Source organism: Myotis daubentonii, chromosome 2 (assembly GCF_963259705.1).
Source record: "Myotis daubentonii chromosome 2, mMyoDau2.1, whole genome shotgun sequence".
Classification (NCBI taxonomy): Eukaryota; Metazoa; Chordata; class Mammalia; order Chiroptera; family Vespertilionidae; genus Myotis; species Myotis daubentonii.
The window spans coordinates 35,206,384-35,219,110 of NC_081841.1; the positions used below are offsets into that span (position 1 = coordinate 35,206,384).

Consider the following 12,727-nt stretch of genomic DNA (forward strand, 5'->3'; position numbering starts at 1 on the left):
TACACAGAACCTAGAGACAGAACCTAGTGAGAGAACATGGCAAAAGATCCTGGACAGAAACTGGCCACAGAACCTAGCGAGAGAACCTGGTTGAAGAACCTAGAGACAGAACCTGGCTACAGAACCTGGATAGAACATGGCGACCAAACCTGGCTGGAGAACCTGGACAGAACCTGGCTGGAGAACCTAGCAAGAGAACATGGACACAGAACTTGGCTGGAGATGTGGCTAGAGATCCTGGCAAGGTTGCTGATCAACTGAACGCTGCCTCCATGTCATTCCTTCTTCACCGACTCCGTCCACACCTTTGGGAACCCCTGGACCTGCTGGGGTTGGACCCCAGTAAAATTCTAACCTATTAGGCATTAAATGGCAATGCTGTGTAAATACTTCATCAAGAACTAGGAGCAGGCCCTGGCCAGTTTGGCTCCGTAATTAGAGTGTCAGCCTGTGGACCAAAGAGTCTCAGGTTTGATTCCTGGTCAAGGGCACATACATCGGTTGCAGGTTCTACCCCCAGCCCCGGTTGCACTTACAGGAGGCAACCAATCAATATATCTCTCTTACATTGATGTTTCTGTCTGTCTGTCTCTCTCTCTTTCTCCCTCGCTTCTACTCTCTAGAAATGAATGGAAAAATATCCTCAGGTGAGGATTTAAGAAAACCACCATAAAACTGGAGCAAGGTGGTGTGGCTCAGTTGGTTGGGCATCATCCAATGCACCAAAACTGTTGCTGGTTCGATTCCAGGTCAGGGTGGGGGGCATGCAGGAGGCAGCCAATCCATGTTTTGCTCTCACATCTCTCTCTCTCTCTCTCTCTCTCTCTCTCTCTCTCTCTCTCCCTCTCCCTCTCCCTCTCCCTCTCCCTCTCCCTCTCCCCTCCTCTCTCTTTAAAAAAAAAAAATCTTCAAGCAATAACAACAACACACTAGGAGCAGAACTTTTATGGTGCAGACCTAGAAAGGACAAGAATGCCTGCTGTGTCTACCAGGACACAGATCACACAAATCAGAATGGACAAAGCTTGCTTTTCATGCTTCTCACCACCCAGCTTTCTCCAATTCCCCCACCCACCCTTACCCCCAGGGTTCCTGTGCTTTAGGGTCTATGGCTCCCAGGTTTAAAATCCTGGACTAGCCTGTTGAGGTAGTTTTGGAAACTACCTCATCATCCAGGTATTTGCTGTCCTCCCAGGATAAAAATTCTCTCCTGAAGGGAGCTGGGCCAGTTTCAGGGACTCCTGGGAGAGACTCATTAGCTCTGCACAGGTCACCAGAGGTATGTGTGGGGGAAGAGGACTTCACATTTGATGAACTCTAGGCAAGGTACTGAGGGGGAGCAGTTTGCCCTCCCCCCAAATACGCCTTTATTGGGGTATTATTTTATATTATTATTTAATTTTTTTCCTATTTTTTAAAATTAAATCTTTATTGTTGAAAGTATTACATGCCTCCTTCTTTCCCCCACTGACCTCTTCTAGCCCACCTCCACCCACAGCCCCAGGCCTTCCACCACCTTATTGTCTGTGTCCTTTGCATACATGGTCTTTGCGCCCCCCCTTCCCCCTGCCACACACACACACACACACACACACACACACACACACACACACACACACACTTCCCTCTGAGATTCCGAAGTCTGTTCTATGCTTTTATGTCTCTGGATCTATGTTGTTCATCAGTTTATTTTGTTCATTAGATACTAGGATATTAATTATTTTAAACTGGTTAATTTTAGGAAGCAAAAGACTCAGGAAGAACCTTTGACCTTCCCTCAACTGTCTGAAAGAATTTAGATAATCATAGATGACTATCTCTGGTTAGTCTGTCTCTGTCAATTTATTAGACCAGCTACAATAACTACTAGTAAGAGGGAAAAGAGGGGGAGAGTTCCCCATTCTCCATAATACTATATTAGGCTTACACACACATAATCTCACTTAATTTCATCCAAACCTCACAATTACCCTGCATTTCAGAGAGGTTAACAGCCCTCCCAAATTCACACAGCTGGTAAGTGGTATGTCCCAGTTACAAATGAAAGACTGGCTGACTGTCTAGCCCAGAATTCCTCATGTCCAAGGGGGCCACATGAGAAACCCTGAGTAAGATCTCAGAAGGCACGAACAGCAACCTGGGGATGTTACTAACTCTGAGCAGTGTAGCACTGGAGGGGGCCAATGAGAGACTAGAGAAATGAAGGAATGGTGATGTGCACTCTGAGGTAAGTTTCAACTTGTTACTTTTGGACACCATGCAGCATATTTGAAGGGACAACTTGCATACATAAAAGCTAGGATGGAAAATACATGAGGGAAGAAAGAAGCATTTATGCAACTAGTGTCTAAATAGAACTGTGTACTCAATACCATCAACAGCTTAATTAAGAAGAGATGATGGAGCCCTGACCGGTTTGGCTCAGTGGATAGAGCGTTGGCCTGCGGACTGAAGGGTCCTGTGCTGGGCTGCATATCTGGCGCTCTGGCCAGACGGGTCATGCTGTGCTGTCTGTTGCTAAAACACATAGATAGGAAGGTACTGACATCAGGCCAGGCCTTGAGATATGGTCTCATGGCCCCTTCCCAGCACGCAGGCCTTCTTTCTCAGAAGGCCCAGAAGTCTCATTCCAAATTTGGGAGACAAAAGACTGAAAAAAGTATAAATAAAGAGAGTTTCCTCCATATTGGGGAGCCCAGAATTTAAAAGACACATTTTTCTCTGGGCCTCCACAGAATTTAATAATAAAATGTAACTCCTGTAGTCTGCGCTGCAGTTCAGCCTCTGCTTCAGCAGGGTGCTGTAACTGTAGTCAGCTGGCCAGCTTAATAAAGGCTCTTAAATTTAAATTCTGAGTTGGTGGTCTATCTCGCTGAGTGAACCCATAACATCCCAGGTTCGATTCCAGCCAAGGGCATGTACCTCGGTTGTGGGCACATCCCCAATAGGGGCCGTGCAGGAGGCAGCTGGTTGATGTTTCTCTCTCATCGATGTTTCTAACTCTCTATTCCTCTCCCTTCCTCTCTGTAAAAAATCAATAATTTTTTTTTTTTAAAAAAGAAGAGATGATGGTAAAGGGGCAGATTTTTTTTAAGGGAAAGTATTAATATTTTTATTGATTTTTTTAAGAGAGGAAAGGAGAGGGAGAGAGAAACATCAATGTGAGAGTGAAACATCATTTGGCTGCCTCCTGCATGTCTCCTATCAGGGAGTGGGCAACCTTCAGGTGCCTGGAATGACGCCAACCAACTGAGCCACACGGGCCAGGGCAATAAAGGGGCTGGTTTTCAATTAAGAAGATCGCTACTTGAAATCAGTTTCACTGATACATGTTCTGTGAAAACATAACTGTGGTGCTTTCCTGTTTTCAGAGAGCTTAATGTACTGGGAAAGATTTGTTCCACATTGTTTCATTTCAAGTCATAAATCTATAAAAATTTTGTTAGATGAGCAATGAAGAGACATTAAGTATGTGTCACCAAAAGGCTTTCCCTGACCAAGTCACCCCCATCGCCACCCCAGGTTCTCTCTATTGCAAGGGCCTGGTCTGTTTTCTTCAGGGCACTGGGTTCTACTTGAAATTGTCTTAATTTATAGACTACTTGTGTCTGACCCATGTCCTAGGATATAATCACCAGAGCTGTCTGGCTCATCGCTGTAGGCCGGCCCCATACCTACATCTGTGCTTGGCACGTTGTAGGAGCTTGTTACAAATTTGTTCAAGAAACGGAGCGTGAGGAGCTGCCGCATGTCTGCCCCCTGATCAGGAGGAAAAAGCAGACATACAGCACCGAACCCACTAACCTGAAGGCCCGCAATTCCTTTCAACGGGCTGATACGCAAGACGCAAGACGGTGGGCATGGAGCTGGCGGCCGATGGCAAAGGCGTGGCAGTCATCATGCAGCGAAGATCCGGCCAGTGAAAGCCGGCTGCCTCCTCCGTGCGGACCACCATCAACAAGAACGCCCCGGTCACCCTGAGCGCCATCCCGCACCCAATCCGCAAGAACAAGTACTGTCCGGATCTGCGCATGGACGCCATTGGCAGGGCCAGCTCCATCTGCGCAGCCAGAAGCAGGTCAAGGTGAAGAGAAAGAACCCGCCCCACCAAGAGCTCCTGAGATCCCCTCCCTCTAAAGCAATAAGGGTATCAGCCCGCGTTCCTAAAAGAAAAGGAAGGAAGGTGGGGGTGGGGGAGGAGGGAAGGAGGGAGGGAGGGAGGAAAGAGAGAAAGAAAGAAAGAAAGAAAGAAAGAAAGAAAGAAAGAAAGAAAGAAAGAAAGAAAGAAAGAAAGAAAGAAAGAAAGAAAGAAAGAAAGAAAGAAAGAAGGAAGGAAGGAAGGAAGGAAGGAAGGAAGGAAGGAAGGAAGGAAGGAAGGAAAGAAGAGAGAGAGAGAGAAAGGAGAGAGAGAGAGAGAGAGAGAGAGAGAGAGAGAGAGAGAGAGAGAGAAAGAGAAAGGAAGGAGAGAGGAAGGGAAGGAGGGAGGAGAAAAAAAAAGAATAAGAAAGTGAAAGCACTTGCATTAGGGATTTTTGAAAATTATATTGGCTAAGTTTTATTTTTGGATCTGGTAGTGGAAGAATAGTACCTGTAGCTAAAAATGTTACCTCATTATTTGGATTTTATTTACTACCCTGAAAAAAGTATATATTGTATATAAAATATATATTACATATAAAGCCAATGTTAATTGTGTGCTGACTATGTGCCAGACACATATTATCAACTCATTTAATCCTGCAACAACCCCATAGGTGAAGGCAGCATTTTTATCTTTCAGATTTTATAGATGATAAAACTGAGCACAGGGAAGTAACACCCCAAAGTTTTCCATCAGGAAAGTGAGGGGATTGGGATTCAAACCGAAGCCATCTAACTCCAGAGTCTCTAGTCTCAATCATATTCTACTGGCTTTCTATTTCATATCAATGTTGTACATGGATATATTTTTTGCAACAAATATGGTAGGAATTATTACATACTTAGAAAAAAATCTTAATTCTAGATTGGTCTTGACATTTGGTGCAAACACTGGTTTAAAAAGAAGACATGGCCCAGCCGGTGTGACTCAGTGGTTAAGCTTCAACTTATGAACCAGGAGGTCACGGTTAGACTCCTGGCCAGGGTACATACCTGGGTTGTGGGCTCGATCCCCAGTGGGGGGTGTGCAGGAGGCAGCCGATCAATGATTCTCTCTCATCATTGATGTTTCTATATTATTATTTAATAATATCTCACTCTCCCTCTCTGAAATCAATAAAACTATATTTAAAAAATAATAAGTAAATAAATAAAAAGTAGACATGACCCCATAGATTGTGTATTAGTACAAGAGGAAAACCAGTAACTATACAAGGGAGAAAAAAGACTGCACCTTGACCATATAAACAAAATTAAATTGTCAGTGAGAAGGAGATGGGCATCATATGTCCATCACGGATGGAATACCTTGAGAAGGGCATGGCATCACTTATGTAATGCTGCATAACCTGAATCTAATCATTTGGAAACATCAATCAAGACCAAATAGAGGAATATTCCATAAAAATGAACATCTGTGAAACAACAATATCAATGTCAAAGACAAAGGAAAGTTGAAGAGCTGTTTCAGGTGAGAGGAGAATGAAGAGAAGAGGTAATTACATGCAATGTGTGATCAGAGTGGAATCGTGCACTGAAGAGAGAACATGCTATAAAGTTCAGTATTGAAATAAATTGACAAAATTCAGACATGGTCTATAATTTAAAATATTCTAGCAATACTGTATTGATTTCCTCAATTTGATCACTGTACTATTTATATAAAGGCAATTCTTGTTCTCAGGAAATACACACTGATGCATAAATACATGTGACATATGCCACCTACTCTTAAATGGTTAAAAAACGAATGGACTTAGGAAAGATGAAGTGCTCTCCACGAGATGAGGGCACGTCATCAGCCTCACCTGGAGCGGATGAAATATCCCCTTAACCTGGCTTCCTCTCTTGTTCCATTTCTCTTCCTCACAGCTCCCTTCTGCATGTGGCTGCTCAAAGGAAGGAAGAACTGGAGATTCGGTTCCATTTGCCAGGTACGTTTCTCATTTAAATGAAAGCGTTGCCACATTGTTTAACACAGCCCTCTCTTGCCAGTTTACTTAGCAATGTTGGACTGCTTGTTCCCATGGTGCCATGGCTGGCGCGTCAAAGCTGGCGAACAGTTTCTGGAAAGCAACGATCAGCCAACCTGCTGCTAGATTAAAGAAACTGCACCCCACAAACTCTGCGTGATCTTTGGGAAACACATTCTGCCAATGAACCATAATTCATGTTATCACCCCAGCTCCACATCCTATGGATTTTAATGTTATTCAAAATACAAACCTGTGGCAGCTGAAGCATTACATCAACAGTGCGCAAAGTAGTATCTCACAGCTGATGGAGACCAGAGGTCTGGGGTGAGCAGTGGGGAGGTGGGGACAGGCTCCATCCAGATTAAGCACTGGTTTTCTAGGTTGCAGGTCAAAGGACCTTAGGTGTGTGCAGAAGACCATCTGGTAGCACAGAATGATCAAGGCAGGGAGACTGAAGGAAGTCTAAACTCCTCGTTCCCCCCATGGGAAGGAAGGCTATCATGCCTGCCTGGAGCCTATACCCCAGGAGTGCTCTGTCAATGATGCATTTCCCCAGTCTCACTATCTTTACAACCCTGCTGCTTGCTCTTGAGACCATGTGATCCTCAGTGAGGTTCGGCTATCTCATGACAGAATAACAAAAATAAATTCAACCAGTATCTATTAGTGCCTACTATATGCCAGGCATTATAGTTCACATGATTAAATCTGCAATTAGTTGTTATGGAATACATACATATATTTAAATTTATTTTTATATACTTAAATATATATGTATATACTAGAGGTCCAGTGCATGAATTTGTGCATGGGTGGGGTCTGGCCAGCCCGCCCCGATCAGGGCCTGCTGGCCAGGGGGAGGGGCCACGGGCAGTTGTTCAGCTGGCCCTGCACCCTGGTCGAACTCCCAGTCAAACTCCTGGTTGAGGGGACAATTTGCATATTAGCCTTTTATTATATAGGACTAGAGGCCCGGTGCACAAAATTTGTGCATGTGTGTGTGTGTGGGGGGGGGGGGTGGTGTCCCTCAGCCTAGCCTGTACCCTCTCCAGGGATCAGGCCTAAACCGGCAGTAGAACATCCCTCTCACAATCCGGGACTGCTGGATCCCAACCGCTCTCCTGCCTGCCTGCCTGATCACCCCCTAACCACTCCCCTGCCAGCCTGATCAACACCTAACTGCTCCCCTGCCAGCCCGATTGCCCCCAACTGCCCTCCCCTGCAGGCCTGGTCGCCCCCAACTGCCCCCCCTTGCTGACCATCTTGTGTCCACATGGGGGCAGCCATCTTGTATGTTGGGGTAACGGTCAATTTGCATATTACCTCTTTATTATATAGGATATTTGAGTTTAGATGCAGACACTGAGGTCTCTGAAGGCTAACACAGGTCAATAGGCACACAGCCAGCAGGTAGAAGAACAGGGTTGAAATGCACATGGGTTATGCTTGAGTCATGGGTCCATGTTCTTCCCCACTGTGCCACACTGGAAGAGCACACTTGGCAAATCCCTCATCAGCCAGTGCCCATCTCACCCCAGACCCAGGCCATTTCTCTCTCTCTCTCTCTTATTATGTTTGTTCTTACTTAGTTACCTTTAGAAAATCTCATTTTTGACTGGACTCAGACTTAGAGGTAGACGCTGTCAGAGTGGACAGCTATGGCTCTTGGCAATCTGTCCCTGGCATTTTTCTTTTGTCTCCTTCATTCTTTTAGCCTAAAGTTGAGCATATTCTGTGGCCTCTTCTTTTCTGAGCATGTTGTTTCTTCAGAGCAATGCGCTAATGTTTGTGTTGCAGGACACGTGAAGTAACAGGATGCTGAGTCTTGGGTAATTTGGTCCCAGATTTCTTACCTTCTTTGTTTAGGGGTTTTCTCACAACATACTGGTGGACATTGTATTCTTTAGAGAGACTGAAAACTGCCAAGTCTGCTAGCCCTTTTGGGCCCCAAGTGATGAGGCACAATAGTATCAGTGAGACCAGAAATGTCCTTCTCTCCCCTTTTCACAATGACCAAGGTGAGGACACTGAGATTGGCAACCACAATGCAGCCCCGAACAGACTTGCACTTTCTGTGTCCAGTCCTCCTTGGTCTGTAACAGGAACGTCCCTTTCTCAGTAGCAGGCAGACACAGCCGTGGGTCAAAATGCCCTGCTTTCGTTCCCACCACTGATCCGAACCACATAACCCTTCCACTCTTCACCCAGAGCGTCAGCAGCAACTTCGGGGCCACATGATTCTCATAAAAGGTATGAAGCTTGTGTTCAGCAGCCACTTCAGTGAGGTTCTGGCAGCCAGTGGCTGGGAAAGGGATGTTCAGCTTCATCCTGCAGCTGCCAACTGCCTCCGAGGCACCACAAAATAGAGACCCAGGCCATTTCTAAGAAGCTTGTCTTAAATGTGCAGAAGTCCCTCTGGAATTTCAGGGGTGAAACAGCTTTTTTTTACCTAATCAGATTGCCATGTATTATTATTATTATTATTATTATTATTAATTATTATTATGCCTGAATATTCAAGCAGGACAAACATAATGTTGCATAAGTTGCTCTCTTCAATGTTTCCCTTTATATGCTTTTTACCTCCTTAGTGCTTTATACTAAACGTCATGGCCTTCTAAACACATGACAGAGGTAGTCGATCTATTTCCTTTCCAATGTTCACAATTGTGAATACCACTTACACCTTTAACATGTCAGTGGACTCTGGGGGAAAGCACTTCCCTGACAAAAGACTGCAGTGTCCCTGAACAGCAAACAGCAAACAGAACTCTCCCTGAAGGACTCAAGAGTCCTGAGAACACAGGCCACATTTTGTATCCTGTAAAGGATCTGGAACAAGTTGGTGTTCAATAAATACTAAATAACATACCCGTTGAATTTAAACTATGATTCAGCATTTCAGGCTAATTTTATACCTCAACTGAATGGATGTCATTCTCATAACAGTACACAAAAATGATTAAGACTGATACTTTGTAGGTTGTGTTTATAAGGTATTGGAGCCCTCCCCTCGCCCCTCCCCCACTGTGGTATGTGTAAAGCATTATAGTATTACTATGTTACTTTCATTTTTTTAATAAGAAAAGGAAATCAGAGAGACAGCACTTTCCACAAGGTAATCCAAAAATTGCAGGTAGATTAACAGCTTCTGGCTTAGTCAACAGTGTTCTTATATCCCAACTCTGTTTTCAAGAGAAATGAACCTTTACTCATTCTTCACGTCATTGGAGATATCACAATATTTAAGTCCCTGGTCCAGGACAGCATAAGAGAATAGTTTGCATTAGTAGTAGTCAAACCAGATGATTTCTGAGGTTTCTTATAAATTTGATATTACTTCAGGAGGAAAGCATTTAAAACTAACAGCAAATATATAATATAGATTAATATGTGTTCAAAGTGTTACCTATTAGTTATAAAAATAGATGAACAATATAGAATGTGGAACACAGACACAAATATTAGGTATCTACTGCCCTACTTGGTAGAATTCCCCACTACCACATCAGAACCAGTTTTTCTGAAGAACAACTCTTTTTCCCTCACTCTAGTCATTGCGTTGAGATAGGAAATGCCATGTTCTTACATGACTCCACATTCCTGGCCACAGGATCAAAGAGAGGGCATGCGAACCAATGTGGGCAATAATAGTACCTACATTCTTGGCCCCAGAAATTGGTGCAGCAATGGGCATGTGACCAAAACCAGGCCAATCAGAATCCTCCCCTGAGAGTTTTGCTAAATGAGGGAAGAAGGACTTTCTTTTCAGATGCTATAAAGATGTCACCCTAGAATCTGTGAGCAATGGTCATTCCCACTAAGTGAGAAAAGTAAGCCCACAGTTGAGGAGTAACGCTGAGATCCAGAAACAAAAATAGAAGAGAATTTTGATGGCATTTAGGTCCTTGCTTCTAGATATTCCTAAGGCCGGCTTCCCCATGCCCTTCCTACATTTGGGAACATGATGTAATAAACTCCCTCTTTGTTTATGCTAGCTCAAATAGAGTTGTTATTAATTTGTAGCCAAAAATATTTTGATGAATATAATTAGTGTACAAAGTTGAAAGTGGAATTCCCCAACTCCTTCATACAAGGTACTTGTTAGGGCTTCTGCATATGTCTGACAGAAACCTACTTTGACCCATCTTAAACAAATAGGGATATTTATTTGCTCCCATAGCCAAGCTGTTGGAAGGGCAAGTGTATGAGCTGGCCCTGAGGACTCTGGAAAGCAGACACACGAGACTAACTTTGTCTCATCCCCACTTTTTTGTGTATGTTCACTTCTTTCTCTCAGACTAAGTCCTTACCACTTGAAATGGAATTGGCCACCAGAAGTTTAAGAATCATTTTGTGACTGGAGAGGAAAGCGGTCTTTCTTCTCCTCTTAAAGGAAGGAAAACCCTCAGAAAGCACCCTGGCTGTCTGGCGTGGGTCACAGGCAAATCGCTGAACCAATCCCTGTGGCCAGGGCTCTTGGGTAGCAACCCCTGCAGTGAGAGAGGGAGATTAAAAAGATGACAGCAGCATCCATCTGGAACAACTGGCAGACAGAGCAAGAAGACAAGAGGTTTAACAGATACAGAGGGTTGCTGTTTCAAGAAGAACATTAACCCTTTAAAGTAGATAACCAGTTACTATCTCCGTGCCCTGTTAACAGTTTGATCCATACCTTCCAGACTTTACTCTTTTTAAAAATATAAATTTACTAGAGGCCTGGTGCACAAAATTCATGCACGGGTACAGTCCCTAAGCCTGGCCTGCAATCAGAGCCATCTTCCCCAGCTGCCTGCAGTGGCCCTGCCCCCCGTGGCCACCCACCCCCAGCTCCCCGTTTGCCATTGGGTGATTGGAGCCTACCAGCTGGAGGGAGGAACCGAGAGGCTGGCTGTTCTGCCTGCTCACTGGCCCTGCCCCCACTGCAGGTTGCCCTCTGTGTGTGGGGGGCAATGGGTGGGGCGGGGGCCTTGGCCTGGTGCCACCCGCATCCCCTGCCACCTACCCTAGGCTCCCCATTCTCCATTGGGCAATTGGAGCCTGCTGGCTGGGGAAAGGGACCGAGAGGTGGTCAGTGTGCCTCATAGTTGAGCTGTAGTTCTGGTCGTCCTGCTGTTAGGGTCAATTTGCATATTACCCTTTTATTATATAGGATACTAGAGGATCAGTACACGAAATTCGTGCATGGGTAAGGTCCCTAGGCCTGGCCGATGATCAGGGCTGATCTGTGGGGCAACTGGCGGGGTGATCAGGGGGCCCCCCCGCTGGCACCTGCCTTGGCTGGCCTGGGGCCTGCGGGCTAGGGTCAGCTCCTGCATTGAGCATATGCCCTCTGGTGGCCAGTGCACATCATAGTGACGAGTTATTTCGCCGTTCGGTCGATTTGCATATTAGGCTTTTATTATATAGGATTTATTGATTTCAGAGAGGGAGAGGGAGAGAGAGGAGAGATAGAAACATCAATGATGAGAGAGAATTATTGATTGGCTGCCTCCTGCACACCCCACACTGGGGATGGAACCTCAACTCAGGCATGTGCCCTGAACTGTGACCTCCTGGTTCATAGATTGACGCTCAACCACTGAGCCATGCCAGCTGGGTCATACTGTTTACACTTGTTAGAAAATATAGAAAAAAAGAAAATCTCAATGTATTTAAGCATGCTGGATCCATCCCAATATTCAATGCAAAGCATGGCTAAACTCTAGATTTCTCTGTGAAAATGAGATGTGCCATACTTTATCTGGTGCTAATATAAAGGGACAGCATATTCCTGTTTCTATTAGGTGGCATTCTGCTTTCTTTCAGGCCCAAGAGAAAACCAGAATTCCCCCACAAAGAACTTGGGAGGTACAGGCATAACCCTGATGATTGGGGTTGAATTTCATGCCTAACTTCTGACAGAGGACATCATTTTGAAAAGATATTACAAAGATAACCCTCAGATACAATTCTGAGATGACTTTGTCACATTTGCCACATCTCCTACCATGTGTTGCTAGCACAGTTCTTGGCAAATAGTTTATTCTCAATGAATAGATGATTAACTGCCTTTGAACTGAACATAGTGGGCGTTTTCATCAGACATCTCCTGTTCATTGGGGAGATATAAATCCGTTTACCTTTATATTTGAAAAGAAATTAATGCGTTTGCATTTTGATAATGTTTAAAACTTTATCTGCAAGGCTCTGAAGTAGAAGGCTGGGTAGCTAACCTCTGAAAGGGGTCTCAGGGAGTCTCACCGCCTTGGTGTTGATGCCATTGTGTTGTCTTCTCCACAATGAATCTAGGCTGATCTTTGTGACCAATAAAGCAAGAAATAATTATTTCTGAGGTGAGGACACTCTTCAGCTATGCCTTGTCTTCTTGTATTATTCACTCTGGGAGAAGTTGGATTCCATGTTGGATATTCAAGTAGCTATGTGGAGCACCATATGTGGAACAAAACTAAGATTTCCTGCCAACAGCCACCACCAACTTTCCAACCATGCGATTGGTTCATCTTGAACCCCAGGGGAGCCTTTACGTAATGTCACCCTCAGGAGACACCTGGGAGAACATCCTGAGAAGACCAAGCCTGAACTGCCCAGCCAAATCATTCCCTAATTCC

The 12,727-nt window shown here is 44.7% G+C and overlaps 1 pseudogene; it reads right to left on the bottom strand.

The window, feature by feature from the left end:
• Positions 1-7,858: 7,858 nt before the first annotated feature.
• Positions 7,859-8,526, bottom strand: LOC132226082 (small ribosomal subunit protein eS6-like; annotated as a pseudogene).
• Between the last annotated feature and the right edge of the window lie 4,201 nt (positions 8,527-12,727).